The sequence below is a fragment of the Physeter macrocephalus genome, chromosome 1 (assembly GCF_002837175.3).
Source record: "Physeter macrocephalus isolate SW-GA chromosome 1, ASM283717v5, whole genome shotgun sequence".
Classification (NCBI taxonomy): Eukaryota; Metazoa; Chordata; class Mammalia; order Artiodactyla; family Physeteridae; genus Physeter; species Physeter macrocephalus.
This window is the reverse complement of record NC_041214.2, coordinates 78049143-78071835: the sequence shown is the minus strand read 5'-3', so window position 1 is coordinate 78071835 and position 22693 is coordinate 78049143. Positions and strand designations below refer to the sequence as shown.

At 36.9% G+C, this 22693-nt stretch overlaps 1 pseudogene; it reads right to left on the bottom strand.

The window, feature by feature from the left end:
* Positions 1-9654: 9654 nt before the first annotated feature.
* Positions 9655-20496, bottom strand: LOC102984997 (nucleophosmin-like; annotated as a pseudogene).
* Positions 20497-22693: the final 2197 nt, after the last annotated feature.

Sequence of the window (22693 nt, the reverse complement as noted above, 5' to 3'; positions counted from 1 at the left end):
TGACCGGGATGCAGTCATCTGAAAGCTTGCCTGGGGCTTGAGGAACTAAAGCTGACCCCTGAACAGCACAGGTTTGAACTGTGCGGGTCCACTTACATGTGGCTTTTAAAAAATTACATGTGGCTTTTAAAAATATTACAGTAATACATGATTTGCGGTTGGTTGAGTATCTAGATGTGGAACTGTCGATATGGAAGACCCATGACTAAAGAGGGCCACCCGTAAGTTATATGTGGATTTTTAACTGAGCAGAGGGTTGGTCCCCCAAACCTTCCCACATTGTTCAAGGGTGAATTGTACTTCCAAGACTGTTCACTCACATAGCTGTTTGCAGGAGCCCTCAATTCCTTGATAACAGGAATTTCTGAGTGTCCTCGTGACAAGGCAGCTGGCTTCCCCCAAAGAAAGTTAAGCAAGAGCAAGGAAAAAGCTGCAGTGCTTTTTATGACCTAGTTCAGGGATTAGCAAACTTTTTTTTTAATAGATCCTTATTGGAGTATAATTGCTTCACAATACTGTGTTAGTTTCTGAAAGCACCGAGCTGATCTCCCTGTGCTATGCTGCTGCTTCCCACCAGCCAACTATTTAACATTTGGTAGTGTATATATGTCGATGCTACTCTCATTTCGCCCCAGCTTCGCCCTCCCACCCCATGTCCTCAAGTCCAATCTCTATGTCTACCTCTTTACCCCTGCCCTGCAATTAGTTCATCAGTACCTTTTTTATTTTTTAAGATTCCATATATATGCATTAGCATACAGTATTTGTTTTTCTCTTTCTGACTTACTTCACTCTGTATGACAGACTCTAGGTCCATCCACCTCACTACAAATAACTAAGTTTCATTTCTTTTTATGGTTGAGTAATGTTCTATTGCATATATGTGCCACATCTTCTTTATCCATTCATCTGTCAATGGACACTTAGGTTTCTTCCATGTCCTGGCTATTGTAAATAGTGCTGCAATGAACATTGTGGTACATGACTCTTTTTGAATTATGGTTTTCTCAGGGTATATGCCCAGTAGTGGGATTGCTGGGTCATATGGTAGTTCCATTTTTAGTTTTTTAAGGAACCTCCATACTGTTTTCCATAGTGGTTTATCAATTTACCAACAGTGCAGGAAGTTTCCCTTTTCACCACACCCTCTCCAGCATTTATTGTTTCTAGATTTTTTGATAATGGCCATTCTGACCAGCGTGAGGTGATACCTCATTGTTGTAAACTTTCTTGAAGGGTTAAATAATAAATATTTTAGGCTTACATACGATAGAGTATTGTAACTACTTACCTCAGTTGTTTCAGTGCAAAGTCAGCTACGTACAATATGTAAACAAATGGGGACGATATGTTCCGATACAACTTGATTTATAAAAATAGGTGGCCAGTCCATATAGTAAAGTTCACTAACCCCTGACCTGGTCTCAAAGCTGCATGCCCTCATTTTCCTTTTATTCATTCATTAGAAGCAAGTCTTTAGGGTCCAGCCCACACTCCAGGGTAGAGGAATTAGGCTCTATCTCTTGAAGGGAGGAATAAAAGAATTTCTGGACATATCTTAAAACCATCACAATGGGCTTAACACATAGTAAGCAGAATATGGGTTAAATATTGCATTCGTTTCTTAGGTCTGCTGTTACAAATTATACAAACTGGGTGGCTTAAAGCAACAGAAATTTATTCCCTCACAGTTCTTGAGACTAGAAGTCTAAAATCAAGGTATCAGTGGGGCCATGCTCCCTCTGAAGGCTCTAGGGAAGAATCTTTCCTCTTCCTAACTTCTGGTGGCTCCCAGCAATCCTTGGTGTTCCTTGGCTTGTAGTTGTTTTACTCCAATCTCTACCTCTGTCTTCAAAAGGCCCCTTCTCTCTCTGTGTGTCCTCTCCTCTTCTTATAAGGGTACCACTCATTGGATTTAAGGCCCACCCTACCCAGAACGACCTCGTATTAACTTAAATAATCATAACTACAAAGAGTTTATTTCCAAATAAGGTCACATTCTGAGCTTCTAGGTGAATATGGATTCTAGGGGAACACTATTCAACCCCCCCCAACACACAATAGTGTCCCCTACCAAGTTCTCTGTCCTCACTTCCCGCCACTCCTAGCTCTAGGCTCTAGTCAGAGTGAATGGCTCGTTCTCCTGACCTACTAGGCTATACGATCTTGCTGTTGCTCTCCCTAGAGTGCCCTGTCACCTCTTCCTTGCTTCTACTTAACCTTTAAGATTATCCCTTCAGAATCCCTTGATGACACCCCTGGATCTGTTGGACGTGTTTCCACAGCACCCTTTGCATATTTCTAACACATCTGTATTGTAATGACTAGTATATAAGTTTGTATTCTACACTAAACCCTAAGCTGCTTGAAACCAGTAACTGTCATTTTCATTCCTGTGTCTTCAGCAACTAGCAGAGTACTTCGATAAATAGAAGGTATTCAAGAAACATTTGGTGACTGAACAAAGTTACAGGATTTTCTTCTTGTAAATTCTTTTTTTTTTTTTTCTTGCGGTACGCGGGCCTCTCACTGTTGTGGCCTCTCCCGCTGCGAGGCACAGGCTCGGGACACGCAGGCTCAGCGGCCATGGCTCACGGGCCCAGCCGCTCCGCGGCATGTGGGATCTGCCCGGACCGGGGCACGACCCCGCGTCCCCTGCATCGGCAGGTGGACTCTCAACCAATGCACCACCAGGGAAGCCCTTGTAAATTCTTAAACGCAGGATAAAATCTCTTTGGGCTTGGACAATTTTAACACAGTCCTTCCTGAACATAGGAGGCTAGATTTGTTATTTCAATAATTACTTGTATTAAAGTCTCTCTAGGCCCAAGCCATGGCAATAAAGGACTGTGGGTGCACAGCTGGCCTGCATCTGGAATACATAAGTGCAGGCAAGTTGATGAGTACTCTTCTGAATCCCTTCTACCACTCTCCACCAACCAGGCAATGTGAACTGCGAAGCAGTGTTGAATATTCTAGTTTTATATATTATGAATCAAAGTAGAAATATCCTTTCTCTAACCTTTTTCTTTCTTGATACTTGAAGGCCCATTACTTTAAGCAATAAAGTTTGGTTGCCTTATAGAAAGAACATTTTTTAAATTGAAATTTTTATTGAGATAATTGTAGATTCACATACAGTTAGAAGAAATAATACAGAGAAATCCCTTGTAAACTTTGTCCAGTTTTGCCCAACGTTAACATTATGCAAAATTATAGTATGATATCACAAACAGGATAGTGATGCTGACATAATCCACTGATCTTACTCAGATTTCCCCCATTTTATTTGTACTCATTTGTGTGTGTATGTGTTTGTGTGAGTGTGCATTACATTATATACAATTTTATCATCTGTGTAGGTTCATATGTCCACCACCACAGTTAAAATACTGAACAGTTTCAACGCCACAAGTATCCTTTATGTTACCCTAAAGCATATTCTATTACATCTCATCTTTTATGTTCCTATTGTCATATTTTATATACACAGATTTTACATTCTATAAGAAATGATATCATGTTAATATGTAGAATGTGATCATTTAAGGATACACAGTAAAATTGCTACAGCAAGTACTAAAAAATATTTAAAAGATACAGCTAAGCAGTCATTAGATGAATTGAAATAGAATACTACAAAACATTTGATTAAACTAAAGTCAATTGGTCAATCAAAGGAAGAAATAAGGAACAAAAAACCCCAGATGGGATAAACAGAAAACAAAAAACAAAGTACACCTAAGCACAACCATATCAATAACTACATTAAATGTAGATGGACTAGAAGGTAAAGACTGAGACTGGATTAAAATAAGCGAGATCTGATAATATGCTGTTTCTAAGAAACACAACTCATATATAAAAAAGACAGACAATTTGAAAATAAAAGGAGGAAGGAATGATATACCATTCAAATACTAAGCATAAAAAAGCTGGTGTGACTGTTTTACCAGACAAAACAGACTTCAAAACAAAGAGCATTAGCAGAGATAAAAAGGGAGATTTAATAATAATAAAAGGGCCACTTAATCAAGAAGACAAAATAACCCTAAATATGGACATAATCAACAACAGAGCTTCAAAGTATGGGATGACAGAACTACAGAAGTAGATAAGTCCACAATCATAGCGATTTTAACACCCCTTTCTCAGTAATAGGTAGTAATAGAAGTAGACAAAAGAAATCCATAAGCAGATAGACTTAAACAATACTATCAACCATCTTGCTCTAATTGACACTCATGGAACATTGCACTTAGCAGCCACAGAATGCATAAGTGCAAAGATAGGTGCACCAATATAGACCTTATTCTGGGCCTTAAAATGTTTCTCAATAAATTTCCAGGGACTTCCCTGGTGGTCCAGCGGTTGAGACTCTGTGTTCCCAATGCAGGGGGCCCGGGTTCAATCCCTGGTCAGGGAACTAGATCCCACATGCTGCAATTAAGAGCCTGCATGCTGCAACTAAAGATCCCACATGCTGCAACTAAAGATCCCGTGTGCCACAACAAAGATCCCACACGTGGCAACAAAGATCCCTAGTGCTGCAACTAAGACCCAGAGCAGTCAAATAAATAAATAAATATTTTTTTAAAAAACAAATAAATTTCCAGACTGAAATCTTAAAGAGTATCTTCACTGACCATATACAAATTAAATTAGACATCAGTAAGATAAGTATTTTCATATATCGATAAGATACCTTTTTAAAAAAAATCCCTGTTCGTCTCATACCTGTCAGAATCATCAAAAAGACCACAAATAACAAATGTTGGCGAGGATACACAGAAAAGGGAACCCTTGTAGACTGTTGGTGGGATTGTAAATTGGTGCAGCCACTATGGAAAACAGTATGGAGGTTCCTCAATAAACTAAAAATAGAACTGCCACACGATCCAGCAATTCCACTCCTGGGTATGTATATGAAAAAAACAAAAACTAATTTGAAAAGATACATGCACCCCAATGTTCATAGCAGCATTATTAGCCAAGATATGGAAGCAACCTAAGTGTCCTTCAACAGACGAATGGATAAAAATGTGGTGTATATATACAATGGAATATTACTCAGTCATAAAAAAGAATGAAATTCTTCTATTTGCAAAAACATAGATGGACCTAGAGAGTATTATGCTTAGTGAAATAAGTTACAGAAAGACAAATACTCTATGTTATCACTTATATATGGAATCTAAAAAATAAAACAAACAAATGTATACAGCAAAACAGAAACAGACTTACAGATATAGAGAACAAACTAGTGGTTGCCAGTGAGGAGAGGAAGTGGGGGCAAGAAAGGGTATAGGATTAAGAGACACAAACTACTATGTACAAAATAGACAAGCAACAAGGATATACTGTACAGCAGAAGAAAGTATATCTATTATTTTATAATAACTTTAAATGGAATATAATCTATAAAAATATTGAATGACTATGTTGTACACCTGAAACTAATATAATATTGTAAATCAACTCTACTGCAATAAAAAAAATCCCTGTAATATCTGGATACTAAAAATATACATCTAATAACCCATGGGTGAAAAAACAAATCACAAGGAAAATTAGAAAATATTTCAAACTAAATGAAAATAAAACAAACCCAACATGCCACAATGTGCAAGATACAAATAAAACAGTGCTTAGAGGAAATTTTATAGCTTTAAATGTGTGTTTTAGAGAAGAAGAAGGATTTTGAAGTAATGATCTTGTTTCTACCAAAAGAGCTAGAAAAAACAGAGCACATTGCTATATTTAAAATAGACAACCAACGAGGACCTACTGTGCAACACAGGGAATGCTGCTCAATATTTGGTAATAATCTAAATGGGAAAAGAATTTGAAAAAGAATAGATACATGTATATGTATAACTGAATCACTTTGCTGTACACCTGAAACTAACACAACATTGTTAATCAACTATGCTCCAATATAAAATAAAAAGCAAAAAAAAAAAAAATAGAGCAGACTAAACCTAAAGTAAGAATTACAAAAAGTAGAACTAAACCTAAAGAAAGAAGAGAAAATAATAAAGATAAGAATAGAGACCAATGAAATAAAAAACAAAAAAAGAGAAAATTAATAAAGCCTACAGCTAATTAAAAAATATTAGTAAAACTGTTAATACCCATGTGAGACTGATGATGGAAAACGGAAAGGAAAAAACAAATTGTGCTAAGTGACAGAAGCCAATCTGAAAGGTTACATACATATGATTCCAACCATTCCGGAAAAGGCAAAACTATGGAGACAGTAAAAGAAATCCAGGAATTTGGAAGAGGGAAAGAGGGAGGGATGAAGAGATGGAGCACAGTGAAAATATTCTGCATGATACTGTAATGGTAAATACCTGTCATTATACATTTTTCAAAACCCATAGAATCTGCAACACAAAGATGAACCCTAATGTAAACTATGGACTTCAGTGAATAATAATGTATCAATTTTGGCTCATCGATTGTAACAAATGTACCACACTACATGCAAGATATTAATAATAGGGAAAACTTGGGGTGGGAGTAGAGGTGAAAAAGTTTATGGGAAACTCTGTACTTTCTGCTCATTTTTCTATAAAACTAAAACTGCTAAAAAAATTCTATTAAGGGGTCTTCCCTGGTGGCGCAGTGGTTAAGAATCTGCCTGCCAATGCAGGGGACATGGGTTTGAGCCCTGGTCCGGGAAGATCCCACATGCTGCGGAGCAACTAAGCCTGCAAGCCACAACTACTGAGCCCGCGTGCCACAACCACTGAAGTCCGCGTGCCTAGAGCCCATGCTCTGCAATGAGAAGCCACCGCAATGAGAAGCCCGCACACCGCAACGAAGAGTAGACCCCGCTTGCAGTAAGTAGAGAAAGCCCGCGTGCAGCAACAAAGACCCAACACAGCCAAAGTAAACAAAATAAATAAAAATTTAAAAATTCTATTAATAAACCATCGACCAAACACAAAGACAACCTAGTGAATAGAAGAAAATATTTGCAAATGATATGACTGATAAGGGATTAATATCCAACATATATAAACAGCTCATGCAACTCAACATCAAAAAAACAAACAACCAGATTAAAAATGGGCAGAAGAACTGAATAGACATTTTTCCAAAGAGGAAATGCATATGGCAAGCAGGCACATGAAAAGATGCTCAACATTGCTAATCATCAGGGAAATGCAAATCAAAACCACAATAAGATGTCACCTCACACCTGTCAGAATGGCTATCATCAGAAAGAACACAAATAACAAATGTTGGTGAGGATGTGGAGAAAAGGGAACCCTCATACACTGTTGGTGGGATGTAAATTGGTGCAGCCACTGTGGAAAACAGTATGGAGGTTTCTCAAAAAACTAAAAATAGAACAACCATATGACTCAGCAATTCTACTCCTGGGTATGTATCTAAAAACAGAAAACACACTAATTCAAAAAGATACAATACATCCCAATGTTCATAGCAGCATAATTTATAATTGCCAAGATATGGAAACAACCTAAGTGTCCATCAATAGATGAATAGATAAAGAAGATATGGTACATATATACAATGAAATACTACATCAAAAAAATAATGAAACTTTGCCATTTGCAGCAACATGGATGGACTTGGAGGGCATTATGCTAAATGAAATAAGTCAAACAGAGAAAGACAAACACTCTAGGATATCACTTATACGTGGAATCTAAAAAATACAACAAACTAGTGAATATAACAAAAAAGAAGCAGACTCACAGATATAGAGAACAAACCAGCGGTTACCAGTGGGGAGGGAGGGAGGAGCCGTATAGGGGTGGGGGAGTGGGAGGTACAAATTATTGGAATCTAAAAAATACAATAAACTAGTGAATATAACTAAAAATAAGCAGACTCACAGATATAGAGAACAAACTAGTGGTTACCAGTGGGGAGAGGGAAGGAGGGTGGGGCAATATAGGGGTAGGGGATTAAGAGGTACAAACTAATAGGCATAATTTTAGCTACAAGGATATATTATATAACACAATGCAATACATTGTATGTATAATGTACATACTGTACATTTACAAGATGTAAATTTCAATTACATATTTTCTTTTTGAGGAACTTAATGCAATATAGTTTTTCTTAGCAGTGCTTTGGAGGCTTTTCATATGGTATTAAATTTAATCTCCAGTTTATAATATTTCTCAACATTATACTATTTATAAAAAATATTTTTTATATTTTATGTGAAAAATCAATTTTAATGATATTGCAGTATGATTTCAATTTTATATATTTTTCTTATGTATACTAATAAACTTAATATTTGTTGCTAAAGTTTTTTTGGGAAAATTAATATATAGAGAAAGAAATAAGTGAAATTTTATTTAATTGTTCTTTGGAAAATATGGCATAGGTTATATGTTCCAAGAATTTGATTTAAATCAAGTATAGCTGGCCCTCCATATCCATGGGTTCCATATCCATGGATTCAACCAATAGCAGATAGAAAATATTTGAAAAAAGAATTCCAAAAAGCAAAATTTGAATTTGTAGTGTAACAGCAATTATTTACATAGCATTTATATTGTATTTAAAACTATTTGCACAGCACTTACATTATGTCAGGTATTATAAGTAATCTAGAGATGATTTAAAGTATACAGGAGGATGTGCTTTGGTTATATGCAAATACTAGGTCGTTTTATATAAGGAACTTGAGCATCTGTGGATTTTGGTATCTGAGGGGTTCTGGGATCAATTCCATCGGGATACTATGGGACGACTGTATTTCTTTTGATTTTACGATTTGCTTGACTTTTCTACATTTGGTCATGAAATTAGTCTTCCGTTATTGTTTTCCCTCTTGCTGTGTTAGCAAGTTGGGACATAAATTATCTTAAGAATTCCCACAATTTATTCCTGAGAAACTGTACATTACAAACTTTGCGTCTGGCACTTTTAAGCTGTGTAACCTTGCGCAAGTTACTTAGCATTATCTGTATAATGGAGAAAATGACAGTGGTGGTGGTGATGGTGATAATTATGACCATACCCGCCGAGATGGTTACTGTAAAGGTTAAATGAGATAAGGCATGGCAGCCCAAAGCACAATGCCTACTCACACGTTTGCTAATATTTTAATAAATCTAGTCACTAAATCCAATTGATTCCATCTAAATATCATTCAAGTTTTTGCCCCACTCTTGATTCGCACATCTTTCCCTTAGGTTCCTTTCATCTCTCATGTGGCCTGTAACAAGAGCCTCCAAATATATCTCCCTGCTTCTAATCTCCTTCCCCTTCAGTTCCTACAAGAGCAATCTTTCTAAAACACATTTTGATTATTTCACTCCCTTAATGAAAATCTTTCCATGGCTCCCCATCGCATAAAGCAATGTTTCTCAAACTTCATTCATTCCCATACCTCTTCCCAAGCATTGCAAATGTTTCCTTTGCCTGGACTGCCTTCCCCATCTTTCTTCCTAAAGAATTCATTCCGTATAATTTACCTTATTTCACCTGCAATAAGGATGTCACTTAACGTGAACTGCAAATTTTATTCCAGACCTTTATTTTGTACCTTAAAAAAATCTTTGAGTGGCATATTATTTACATACATGAAATACATAGATCGCAAGTGTTCTGTTTAATGAATGTCAACAGTTCTACATATTCATGTAACCACCACCCCAAACAAGATCTAGAACACTTCTAGTCCTCTAGAAAGTTCCCTGATGCTCCTTTCCAGTCAAGCAAAATATCTTCCTCTACTGCCCCAGCCAAAAAAAAAAATTATTTTTTAGAAAGGGAAGCAGTGCTACTTTATTAAAATACTGGTTTATTTCACATGTATATATTTGTCTCCCCACCATTTCCATTTGTCTGACCACCACTACTACTATGTCCTATCATAACATTCCATACATACTTAAAAGCAAGCAAAGGGTGGAATTTCGTCTCTAAAAACTAAACAGGCATTTTGGACAACACATTCTTGGCAATGGAACCTGGACAACATTTATCAGACGTGGCGGGGAAAGTTCTCACTCTGCATTATAAAAAGGACAGCCAGATATCAACTGCTACAGAAATGAAATAAGATGGAAAATTTTAACAAACTGTTTAAATTATATTCTTAGACTTCCTCCACTGCCAGATATCTTGAATAGCCTCCTGGTCAGTCATCTGGAAACAATTCACATTATTGATGAACTTAGCTTCCACTTTGGGAAGGAGACCACCTTTTCCTACAGTTGCTTGCATTTTTGCTTTAATGTCTTCTACAGAGCTTGGTCCTTTTGGTGTTTTAGGAGTTTTTTTCCTGTTTTTTGAAGGATTCTTGACGTTTTGATCTTGGTATTGATGGTTTTGAGTCTTTTCCATTCTGGTTTGATTTCTGTGCATTTTTGGCTGGAGTATCTCGTACAGATTTCTTTACTGGAGATTTTTCTTCAGCTTCCTCCTCATCAAGTCATCATTGTCCTCCTCCTCCTCATCATCATCTTCATCTTCATCAGCAGCAAGTTTTACTTTTTTCTGTGGAAACTTGCTACCACTTCCAGAGCCAGAACGCTTTCCAGACAGGAGTGTCACATCCTCCTCCTCTTCATCTTCTGACTCTGCATCTTCCTCCACAGCTACTAAGTGCTGTCCGCTAATATGCACAGGACCTGAACCACACTTCAACCGTAAGACCACAGGTGGTGCTATTTCAAAGCCCCCAAGGGAAACTGTTGGCTGTACAGACATTTTTGAAGTTGCCACTGTTACTTTGATTGGATTGCCTTCATAATTCATCGCCTCTGCTTCAACAGTGTGCAATTCATCCTTTGCGCCAGCCCCTAAACTGACCGTTCTTGAAGATAACTGGTGCTCATTTTCATCATTATCCACCTTAAAGTGATCATCTTTGTCAGCCTTTGGTTCACAACCGAAAAGATAGTTCTGGGGCCTCGGGGGGCTCATGTCCATCTCCATCGAATCTTCCATGGGTTGGTGGCATGCACTCAGGTGGGAGAGAAAGCAGACAGATAAATAACTACTGTTCCGGAGAACAGCCGCACAGGATGGCATCACACCACAGTAAAGCCAAAAATGTTATGACAAAAAAGATTTTAAAGGTCACAGAACAATCATAATTTTTTCCATTGATATTAAAAGTGCTTTGAATGATTTCAGCTTGCACGATCATTTTTACGGTCCCACATTACTGTGCATAGAGAGGGTTGTTTGTGTTTTTTAACTTTTCATTTTATTTCCTTTTTGGCATTTTAGCTATATCTGTTTATGTGTATATGTGCATGTGCATGTGTGTGTGAATGGTTGCTCTAAAGTAGAAATCAGCAACTACAGCACACGGAGCAAATCCAGCTCATGGCCTTTTTTAAAGAATAAATAATACTTTATTAGAACGCAGCGCTGTGAGACCATATGGCCCACAAAGCCTAAAATATTATTATCTGACCCTTTACAGAAAAAGTTTCCCAACCCTTGCTCTAACGTGATGGTTGTTACATTTTAGCATGTATCAGAATCACAGAAAGACTGTTGAGCCATACCCCCAGAGCTGCTGACTCAGATCCCCAATGGAGACAGAGACTTTCATCTCTAACAAGCTCCCAGGTGATGCCGATGCTGCTGGGCTGACTACGCCCTAAGAACCACTGTTTTAGAGATTATATTATATAACTTTAACTTATTACAACCTCCTTCATACTATCTTGTACTACTTCAATCCCAACTTTTGTGCTCTTGTTATCATATATTTTATTTCTTTATACGCTCTTAACTCTATTGTACATTGTTATTAATTTTGCTTTAAATAGGCCATAGTTTTTTCTGTAAATAACACACAGTGAAATTGACTTCCTGTGGTGTACAGTTCTACAAATTTTAACTTATGTATGGATTCTTGTAATTGTCATCACAATAAGTCCCTCTGTTAAAGGATTTAGTAGAAACGAGGAGCATGAATAAATGAGGAATTTTACCACAGAGATGGAAAGTATAAAAAAAGAATCAGAAGGAAATTCTACAAATAAAAAATAAATATAAAAATTTAAGAATTCATTAGATGGGCATAATGGTCTTGCTATTGAGTGAAGGTAACTTCTCTACTGGAATGTAAGGTTCTCATGTTTTCTGCTCTTTTTCTTTATTCAGTGAACCAGCACTATTAATATCCACTTATATGTTGGTCATTTCCAATTTGTATTTATTGCTGCTAACGTGTATCTCATATGATTTCTGAAGAGTATTGTCTGAAAACTTTATTCTTGAAACTTTCAACTGAAAAAAGTTCTGGCAAAATTATTTTTTCTTTCAGTTTCTCAAAGCAGCCACAGAAACCACTTTGTTTTTCATGTTTGTTCCTATGGACCTTATTGTCTAATCATTTTCCAGGTAAGAGATTATAAGGCAGCCTTTTTCAGGTTTTCAATTAGTAACTTTTTATGGTCTTTCTTGGAGAGGTTTGTTTCCTGGTTTATGATCCCCTAGATACTTTCGGGAACTTTAGGGAGGAAAGCTTGTAGTTTCCGAGACACTCGGCAGCCATTGTGCCCCCACCTCCATCATCTTATTAAATTATGAAAGCTGTTAAGGAGAATGGAAAGACAGCCTAGAGGTGGGGTTCAATAACTTTTAAAACTTCCATTCTGATTATAATAAAGTATCAGGCTGCTATAAAGACATCAAATTTCTTTCAGCTCTCAGGTCCAGGTTAATAAGCAGTAGAGTTACATAAACATCTTTCCATTTGACACCTCACAATCCCTAGATGCCTTCTGAGGTATGTCTCACCCTTTTGTTTACATTATTATAATACAAACTAAAAATTGGTTTTCAATTTCTAATGTAAAATTCTTTTGTCATCTATGTTGTAATCCTGCCTCTAAGCATTTGCCTAAGTAATCTCTCTTGCCTGTTTCTTGATGAGTTGTGTCATAAAGTACTGTAAAGGGTGTGTTTACTTTGTGTTGCATTTATTGAGAAGTAGAAAAAAGGCCGTTCTATACTTTCCAGATGTTCCATCGTTTCTTTGATGTCTGCAGAACAACCTGTGTAAATTGTTTCTACTAAGTTTGTATTGCAAATGTATTTTGAAATGAATTTTACCAGGATCCACCATACCATTTTGCTATGAAAACAATGGTACACAACTCACAACATGGCATTCAAGGTTTATTCCTTAAATTCTAGACTAATGCTCGAAGTAGTATATTTTATTATCTGGTTATGATTGTATTTGTTGTCCTGGGAGGAAGGCAAAGTGAGATATTATCACCTCACTTTCCACATGAGGAAGTGGAGACATGAACAGAGATGATTAAATAAGACAGCACACAAGAAAAGTATCTGGGACAGAGCTTGGTATGTGTGTATATGTGTGCATGTGGTGTGTGTGTACATATACACAAAGACACACACGTATGTGTATATATATATATGTATTTTATATACATATATATTTTGCAAAATGAGGGTGAGGGCAATAATTTCTCTCTTTATAAGAATATATGTACTTACTATCAAAAATCAAATTAGTGGAAGATCTAAAATTAAAGCTTCTTAACTTCTAGTAAGCTCTCTTCAGATGTCACATTTCAGATGTCACATTTCCCTATCTGGCTATTAGCTTTCCACATTCAGGAGAAACATCTGTTACAGTAATCAATTTTTAAAATACGATCCAAAAACATTATAGGGACACTTCCTTAAACTCTCTTTTCTTTATATATTTCTACTGGCATTACAATACGCTTTTGACTTCTTCCTCAGATCTCTTTCTCTGAATACAGCCTTCAGCCAAATTCTGGTTTAAGTAAAGTTTGGCTTTGATTTCCCTCTACTTTCTATTTTGGTTCTTCTACTTCTTATGTGACAATCCATATTCCATAAAAATCAGGTCATGGGCAGAAACAGCAGGAAGAGGAATCTGATTAGGACAGTGAACTGTGAGTCAGAGAGTGGGAATTCCACAGGGGGGGAAAAAAAAAGGCTTTCAAGCAATTAGGAACTGGGATTACTAAAGGAGTTGAGTGATTTGAGAGAAGCAAGGGGTTAATAACTTGGAGTTTGCCAGGCAATAAGTGAGCAGGGCAGAGCAGGTCAAACAAGTATATGGAAACAGCAGCAGGCAGAATGCAAAAATGCTTTGTACCTTCAGTCACTCTTTATTCCTCTTATTATGGCAAATTTCAATCTAATGTGACACTATCCCAGAATCCTACCGGTAGTAATAACTGCAACAGTTGGCTGGCTGACCAGTCATTATGGGGTGAGGAGTGATTACAGCTCTTCTGGCAGAAGGGTTTTCTTCACACTGTTGAAATGGATGCAATTACAGTAATTCACACCAAAGAGGGAGAAAATGATCATTAACTTATTACAACCCTCAAAAATAGTATGTGTTGAGGAGAGGACTGAGGCAACACTTCTCCAAGTAAATTCTATGCCACACTCACTCCTGTATTTTAGTTCAGTGCTCCAGATGAAAAAGGCTTCTGTGGTCAAACATGCTGAGAAATGCTGCATGATCCTCTTACTAGAAACATTAATAAAGGTCCCAAGAAGTCTTGCAGTAAGAAAGTAAGTTCATTTAATTTTATTTAATTTACTTTTATGGTTAGTGTTTTCAGTGTCCTGCTCAAGAAATCTTTGCATACTCCAAGATTGCAAAGACATTTTTCTTTGTTTTTCCTAGCTCTTGGTTCTGAGTTTTATATTTAGATCTATGATCCATGCCTATTTAATTTTTGTGTATGGAGTGAGAAAGACATGGATGTTCTTTTCTTCCCCCATAAGAAAATCCATTTGATCCAGCAACATGTTTAAAAAGACTATCCTTTTCCCATTGAATTTACTTGCCACCTTAATCAAAAATCAACTGACCTTATATGTGTGACCGATTTCTGGATGCACTATTGTGTCCCATTGATATTATTTATCTATGCTTAGGGCGATACTTGATTAACTGTAGCTTTAAAGTCTTGAAATCACATATTATAAATCTTCCACTTGTTGTTTCTTTTCAAGATTGTTTTAGCTCTTCTATATTCATTGCGTTTCCAAATAAATTTTAGAATCAGCTTGAAAATTTCTTCAAAAATGCCTGCTAGAATTCTGATAGAGGTTGTATTGGATCTATAGATTAATTTAGGGAGAATTGGCATCTCAATAGTTTTGAGTTCTATAATCCATGATCATGGTATGGTTGACCCTTGAACAATACAGGTTTGAACTGCATGGGTCCACTTAGATATTTTTCAATAGTACACTGTATGGTACTACATGATCTGAGGTTGGTTGAATCTGCAAATTTGGAACCCAGAGGGAGGAACTGTGTATATGGAGGGCAGACTATAAATTACTGCAGATTTTCAACTGCACGAGTGTCATCAGCACCACTAATGCCTGCATTGTTCAAGGGTCAACTGTATATATACTGTACTTTTAATTTTGATCTTTAATTTTTCTCAGCAATGTTTTGTAGTTCTCAGTAGAGAGGTCTTGTGCTTTTTTGAAAAATTTATTTCTATGTATTTGGTATTTTTTTTTTTTTTTTTTTTTTGTGGTATGCGGGCCTCCCCCTGCCGTGGCCTCTCCCGTTGCGGAGGACAGGCTCCGGACGCGCAGGCCCAGCGGCCATGGCTCACGGGCCCAGCCGCTCCGCGGCATGCGGGATCCTCCCAGACCGGGGCGCGAACCCGGTTCCCCTGCATCGGCAGGCGGACGCGCAACCGCTGCGCCACCAGGGAAGCCCCTGTATTTGGTATTTTAATGGTGATATTTTTATTTAGTTTCTAATTGTTTTAGCTATTCTAATTATTTCAAATAAACTTTTTATATTGACTATAACCTGTGGCCTGGATAAATTTATTAATTAGTTCAAATAGTTTTTTATAGCTTCTACAGGGTTTTCTATGTATACAATCTTTCCATGTGTGAATCACGCCAGTTTTGCCTCCTTTCTGAAACTTGGCCTTTTATCCCCTTTTCTTGCCTTCACACAGTGGCCCTATACTAAGCACATAATATACATCATCTCATTTAATCTTCATAACAACTCAGTGATATTCCTATTTCACAGATAAGAAAACTAAGGCTCAGAAATGTTCAGCAACTTGACCAATCAATATTGCATATCTATTAACAGATCTAGAATTCAAACCTAGGCAGTCTTATTCCAAACCCGTACTTATGACTACTAGCTTCTAAATTTGGAAAACTCAGAGGCACAAAAGCAAAAAATTTTTCAAATTAATAATAGAAAAAAATCCCATTAAGGGCAAAGATACAAGCAGTTCATAGAAAAAAAAAAAACAAACGCAAGTTTCTTTTAAATATGAGAAGATGTCAACCCCACACAAAATGAGAGAAATGCAAATTAAAACTATGCCAAAATGGTGCAGTATGAAAACAGCATAGTGGTTTCTCAAAAAATGAAAATAGAATTACCATATGATTCAGCAATCCCACTTCTAGGTTTATCCAAAAAACTGAAAGCAGAACCTCAAGGAGTTATCCGCATACTCATGTTCATAGCAGCATTATTCACAGTAGCCAAGAGGTAGAAGCAAACCAAATATCTATAGATGGATAAATGGATAAACAAAACGTGATATCTACAACACAACAGAATATTATTCGGCCTTAAAGAGGAAGGAAATCCTGTCATATGCTACAACATGGATGAACCTTGAGGACTTTATCCTAAGTGAAACAAGCCTCACAAAAAAGACAAAAAACTGTATGATTTCACTTATATGAGGTATCTATACTAGTCAAATTCATAGAAACAGAAAGTAAAATGGTGGTTGCTAGGAAATGGGTGAGGGGGAAATGGAGAATTGTCATGTAATAGGTAAAGAGTTTCAATTTTACAAGATGAAAAAGTTCTGGAGATCTGTCTCATAACAATGTTAAAATGCTTAACACTACTGAATTGTACACTTAAAAAATGGTTGCGGGCTTCCCTGGTGGCGCAGTGGTTAAGAATCCGCCTGGCAATGCAGGGGACACAGGTTTGAGCCCTGGTCTGGGAAGATCCCACATGCCACGACGCAACTAAGCCCGTGCACCACAACTACTGAGCCTGTGCTCTAGAGCCTGAGACCACAACTACTGAGCCGCGTGCCACAACTACTGAAGCCCACGTGCCTAGAGTCCGTGCTCTACAACAAGAGAAGCCACCACAATGAGAAGCCTGCTCGCCACAACTAGAGAAAGCCCGAGTGCAGCAACGAAGACCCAATGCAGCCAAAATTAAATAAATTAAATAAATAATTTTTTTTAAGTAGTTGCAATGATAAATTTTACATTATTTTTTAAATCACAATTTAAAATTTAAAAACTATTTTTAAAACCTTAACACAAATTTTATTATAAATTCTTAAAAAAACTATGCTGAAACCATTTTTTAAGCTATCAGATGGGCAAAGATCCAAAAGTCTGATAGCACTCTCTTATATGTTCACTGTTGGGGGAGTACAAATTGGTACAATCCCTATGGAGTGCAATTAGGCAATAACTATGACAACCTTTTGATCCAGCAATTCTATTCTGGTGAATTTAATCATTCAGATATACTGTAGGAATATATGAGATGATATAGGCACAAGATTGTGAACTTCAGCATTGTTTGCAAAAGAAAGATGCTGGAAATAACCAAAATGCCCATTACTGGATGACTGGTCAAATAAGTTATATCTATACAATGGAATACTATGCAGCTATTTTTAAATGAGAATGCTCACTATGTATTGATATGGAAAGAGGTTCAAGATATGTGAAAAAATTAAGAGTATATATAATAGTATGTGTAAAAAAGGAGGGATGTAGGAATCTGTTTATACTTTTATATTTCCTTGACATATAAAGAAACTCTAGATACATGAAAAGGATAATAATAAAATATAGTAATATTGATAATAATAATAAATAAATAAAAATAATAATAATGATTTGGGGGCCCTGAATGGGAACCGAATAGGTAGGGGACTGGGGTGGGAAGACTTTTCAAAATATACTTTTTTATATGTTTTGGTCTTGGAACCATGTGACTTATAATACCTATTCAAAAAGTTCAATTAAAATTCCTATGCTTAGATATAAATTTAATGGCACCAATTGACATTAAATGATTCACAAAACAAATGTTTACCAAGTATCTACTATATGTCAAGTAGGCACTATTTGGCAATACAGCACTGAACAAGATAGAGTTCTTGCCCTCATAGAACTTACATTCTAGTGGGAAAGACTATATATATTTTACTGAATAAAATAAGTTATGCCAGGTAGCTATTTAAGAAAACGTCAATCAGGGTAAAGGAAAAAGGAGCAATGTAGTGAAAGTGAGGTGGTGGTACCTCTGAAGAGGAGGCATTTGAGTAGAGACCTGAAGGGAAGGAAGAAACAATGTAAGGGAAAGCCTTCCAGGAGGCAAAAGCCTGAGGCAGGAACAAGTCTGATGTGTTGCAGAAACAGCAAAAACATTTATACAGCTGGAGCAAACTGTGTGAGGAGAACAAGGCAGGCAATGATGTTAAACAGATGGTCAGAAGGCAGATCATATGGGCTTTGTGGGACATGTGCAAGGGTTTTGGTGTTAGAGACAACTATTGGAGGTTTTAAAAAAAAATCTAGAAGGGTCTTCATTAAGATTTGGCCAGGGAACACCTGTATGGCCTTCCAGGTTGTTAAACGACTGAAATATTTCAAATATGGTCAGAAAATAACTGCTTCCCTGGTAATAGTGTCACCTGCTATGCTGGCTCCTCTCCCAGGATACCCAACCCTCTCCCCCGCCATGAACCGATAACTAAGTAACCTGGCCCAGCAGTGGCTATTAATAGAGCTGGGGAAGTTAATCAGCTCAGGAACCTAGAATCATTGCAGTTCAGCAATCTAAAGGATGAGCCAAGGTTTCACTTTATTATAGCCCTAGAGCCTGCTTAGGACAGCGTGTCTTGGTCTTCCATCCCACCAAGGGTCAGTTGGGCCCCAATACCATCATCTGGGCTCCTGCTCAGTCCAGCAGGAATAAGAGGCAGGCTAGAGAAATAGACCCAATGTCCCTAAGGTCTGAGATGAAGCCAGAGGAAAGGGAAAACTGTACTTCCACATAAACAATCTGTCTCCTCAGTACTTTCTGAGTGATTTGAAACGCTACTGGCCCACAGCCAGCCTTTATAATTTTTATATAATACATTCACCGCATCAAACTTTTTCTATGTTCAAAGTCATACAATTGTCGAGTACCAGGATTTTTTTTTTCAAATACATCGTGACAAAAGGGAAATTGAAAATATCAACCTCGCCAGCACCAAATGCAATCTTAACACTCTCATAGCTGCACTCAATAAAGTCAATGTTTGTATAACAATGTGTAGTTCCTGGAATCCTAATATCAACACAGAACTATAGCAGCTGAACTACAGCAATTTTAATTTCATATATGAAATTTATTTTACACACTATAGTATTGGGAATTTAGTCCAGAAAATTAATACACATGTCAAAATCTTAAAAACAGATTTCTCCGAAGTTGCATGAAATTTCTAAGGCTGCTTGCCATTTCCATCCATTTCACAAAGTTCCTCCTCTTATTCTGCTGCTCTTAAATCTAGGATCCCAACAACTGATTATGTTAGTTCTACTTAGTTCTCATTCATTCGATTTCTTTGAACATCAAAACCTCCAGTTTAACTACCTGAGAGGCTACTAAATATTTGCTAATATAATCTTGTAACATGAGCCTAAACTAAAGGGAAAGCAACTGGAAGGAACATCAGGGAGAAAATTTAAGCACTATTCAGAAATAATCAGTCTCAGGGCACCAGATATATATACAAGCACTTTTATTTTCTGACCATAAGCACCTTAACTCAACCAAAGACAAGACATTAAAAGTCATCTCATGCAAGCAGGAGGACCTGTGTTAGCAGAACACTTGCTGAAAAACCTTTAGGGCTTTCCTTTTCATTAAAAAAAATCAAACTACTTGTGAAATGCTGAAACTTTCTTGTAAGTAGGTCTAGTACACAAGATTTAGTACCTTAATTTAGATAGAAATTGTTCCTACCATGCTTTCATATTCAGATATCAAAATATTAAAAAAAAAAAAACTTACACCACAGCAACCTGAAGTCTGCAGAGACAGCATGAAACTACCAGCAGCCGCCTACTTCCTCACAGACTAAACTTTGTTCCCTTCCTGGCTGGTTCTGGGTCAGGTTCACACTGATACACATTTACCATAGCACCTTGGAAGCTACCACCCAACGCGGTGGGAGGGTTTGTTAATTTAAATCCTGCATGATAATCACCTATCAGCAACTTCTCAAAGGGGGAGTTGGTCATGTTTAAAGAGACAAATGTAAGAAAGATTATAGAGAAAGCCTGAAAAATCTCATAATCTCTAATGGCTGGGTTTTGGTTTCAGAGGGGATTTCCTTGTTAGAAAAATCAAACATACAAACCAATACAGTAGTCCTCTGAGATTCAAAAATCTTGCTTTCTTCCTTTGATAAAAGTTTTCCCTCCTCCTCAGAGTGCATACATTGTGTAGTCACGGCAGAAAGAGGCCAGGAAGTTGCCTCTCAACCACTGTATAGTCAGTCCATCACCTCCATTCACCTCAACTCTTTCACTAGTTAGGGAAACAATGCAAAGCTCTTGTTAAACTTAATGCTTTCTGACATTGAAACTACTTGCTGATCTAATATAAAGTGAAAACTTGGATCCAAAATTCTGTTCTTTACAAGATAAAATGTTATGCTGCTTCATCCCCTTCCACATCCCTAAGCTTCTTTCCCTCTGAGCTACTATATTTCTATAATTTATAGCATTAGCCTTTGAAGCAGAAACCATTTATTATGTACTTACTACACTAATCACTTTATAAACATTATCACATTCTCTCCTAAGCAATACATTTTGGGATCATCTTCAATTTGTCTTAGTCTGATTCTCTGTATCCAATTTAGCCCCTTCACTATCCTGGTGATCCTCTGCAATAAGCACTGCAGTAGGCAGAATAATGACCTCCTCCACAGATGTCCACACCCTAACCATCAGATCTGCGACTATGTTACCTTCCACAGCAAAGGGGACTCTGTAGATGCAATTAAGAACTTTGAGATGGGGAGATTATCGAGATGCATCTAATCTTTCCCAGCTGTGGTAAGAGAGGGGCAATGTGAGGACCTGACTTGCTCTTACTGGCTTTGAAGATGGAGGAAGGGGGCCACTAGATGCTGAAAAAGGCAAGGAAACACATTCTCTTCTAGAGCCTCCAGAAAGGAACACGGCCCTGATAACACCTTGGTTTTAGCCTAGTGAGATCCACACTGGATTTTTGACCTACAGAACTGTAAAGTAACAAATTTGTGTTGTTTTAAGCCACTAAGTTTGTGATAATTTTTTTATGGCAGCGATAGAAATATAATATAGGTACTTTAATTTCAAAATGTCTCTTTGAAAACATAACACCCAGAACTGATAGAACACTCCAAATGAAGTCTGATGAAGAAAAAAAATAATTGTGGAACTATCAAGATACTATAATTTTATAAATGCAACTCAAGACTGTTTTATACTTTCAATGCATTATGCTCTTATGTTAGTGGACTCAAGTTTTTGTCACACACACTACATCAAAATCAGGTGCCTCATTCGCTTTTTTCAGCTAATATTGGAGATTAAATGCAGAGCTGTATATTCAGCCCTTTTAAATTTCATCTTACTGGTTCTAGTCCATCTTTCCAGTATTAAGATAATTTTGAATCATGCCTCTGTACTATGTCACTGGAAATATTTTTAAAGCCTAACTGCATTGATTTAATTTCCATGTATTCACCAAGTTATTAGTAAATAAACACTGAGCAGTCAAGATCAAGAACAGAGTTCTGAAACAGAGAACAGAGTCCTGCTATTAGAGATCTTCAGTTTGACATTGGTCCACGAGTCAATACTCTTTGGGTACACAAGTTTGATCAGCTACAAAAACACTCTCATATAGTTTTATACTGTTTTTAAACTTCTCAAATGTATCAGGAGAATAAAATGCCTTAATAAATAAAGATATGTCTACAGAATACCAATCCACTAGAACGCTAGTGGAAATGGAGATGTGGTTACTGTGATGTGAGCAGTTGTTTTGTTTTGTTTGTAAGTCAGTGCTGTCCCTTAGTGATTATCATTTTCTTTTTTAAGAGTTTATAAACTATCAGTTAATTATTCTTTCTAGAAGTCTACTTGAAATTAAAAGGAGTTTTTCCCAGTTGTAGGAAGTGACACCAATCTCTGTCTCAAAGTGGAGATATAGTGGAGGGAGGAAATGGGGGAACACTATGAAAGAAGGCATGGTGGAAGGAACGAGCGCTGTGTGCCCTTGGGAGAGTATAAAAAAACAGACTGATCGGAGCAGCAGTAGTTGTTGGAAAGTAGTGTGAAACTAGGGTTTTAACATGCAATGTAAAGTCTTGAAAAGGGAACTAGGATTTTAACTTAATATATCAGGAAATAGGTGAAACTGAAAGATTTTAAGGAGAGAAAATAAAATAATGAGTACATTAATAACCAAATTGAAAAATGGGCAAAGGTATATGGACAGTTCACAGAAGAAGAAATATAAATGGCTCTTAAATATATGAAAAGACTCTCCACCTTACTCATTATAAGAGAAATGTAAATTAGAAGTACAGTGACAACATTTTAACCT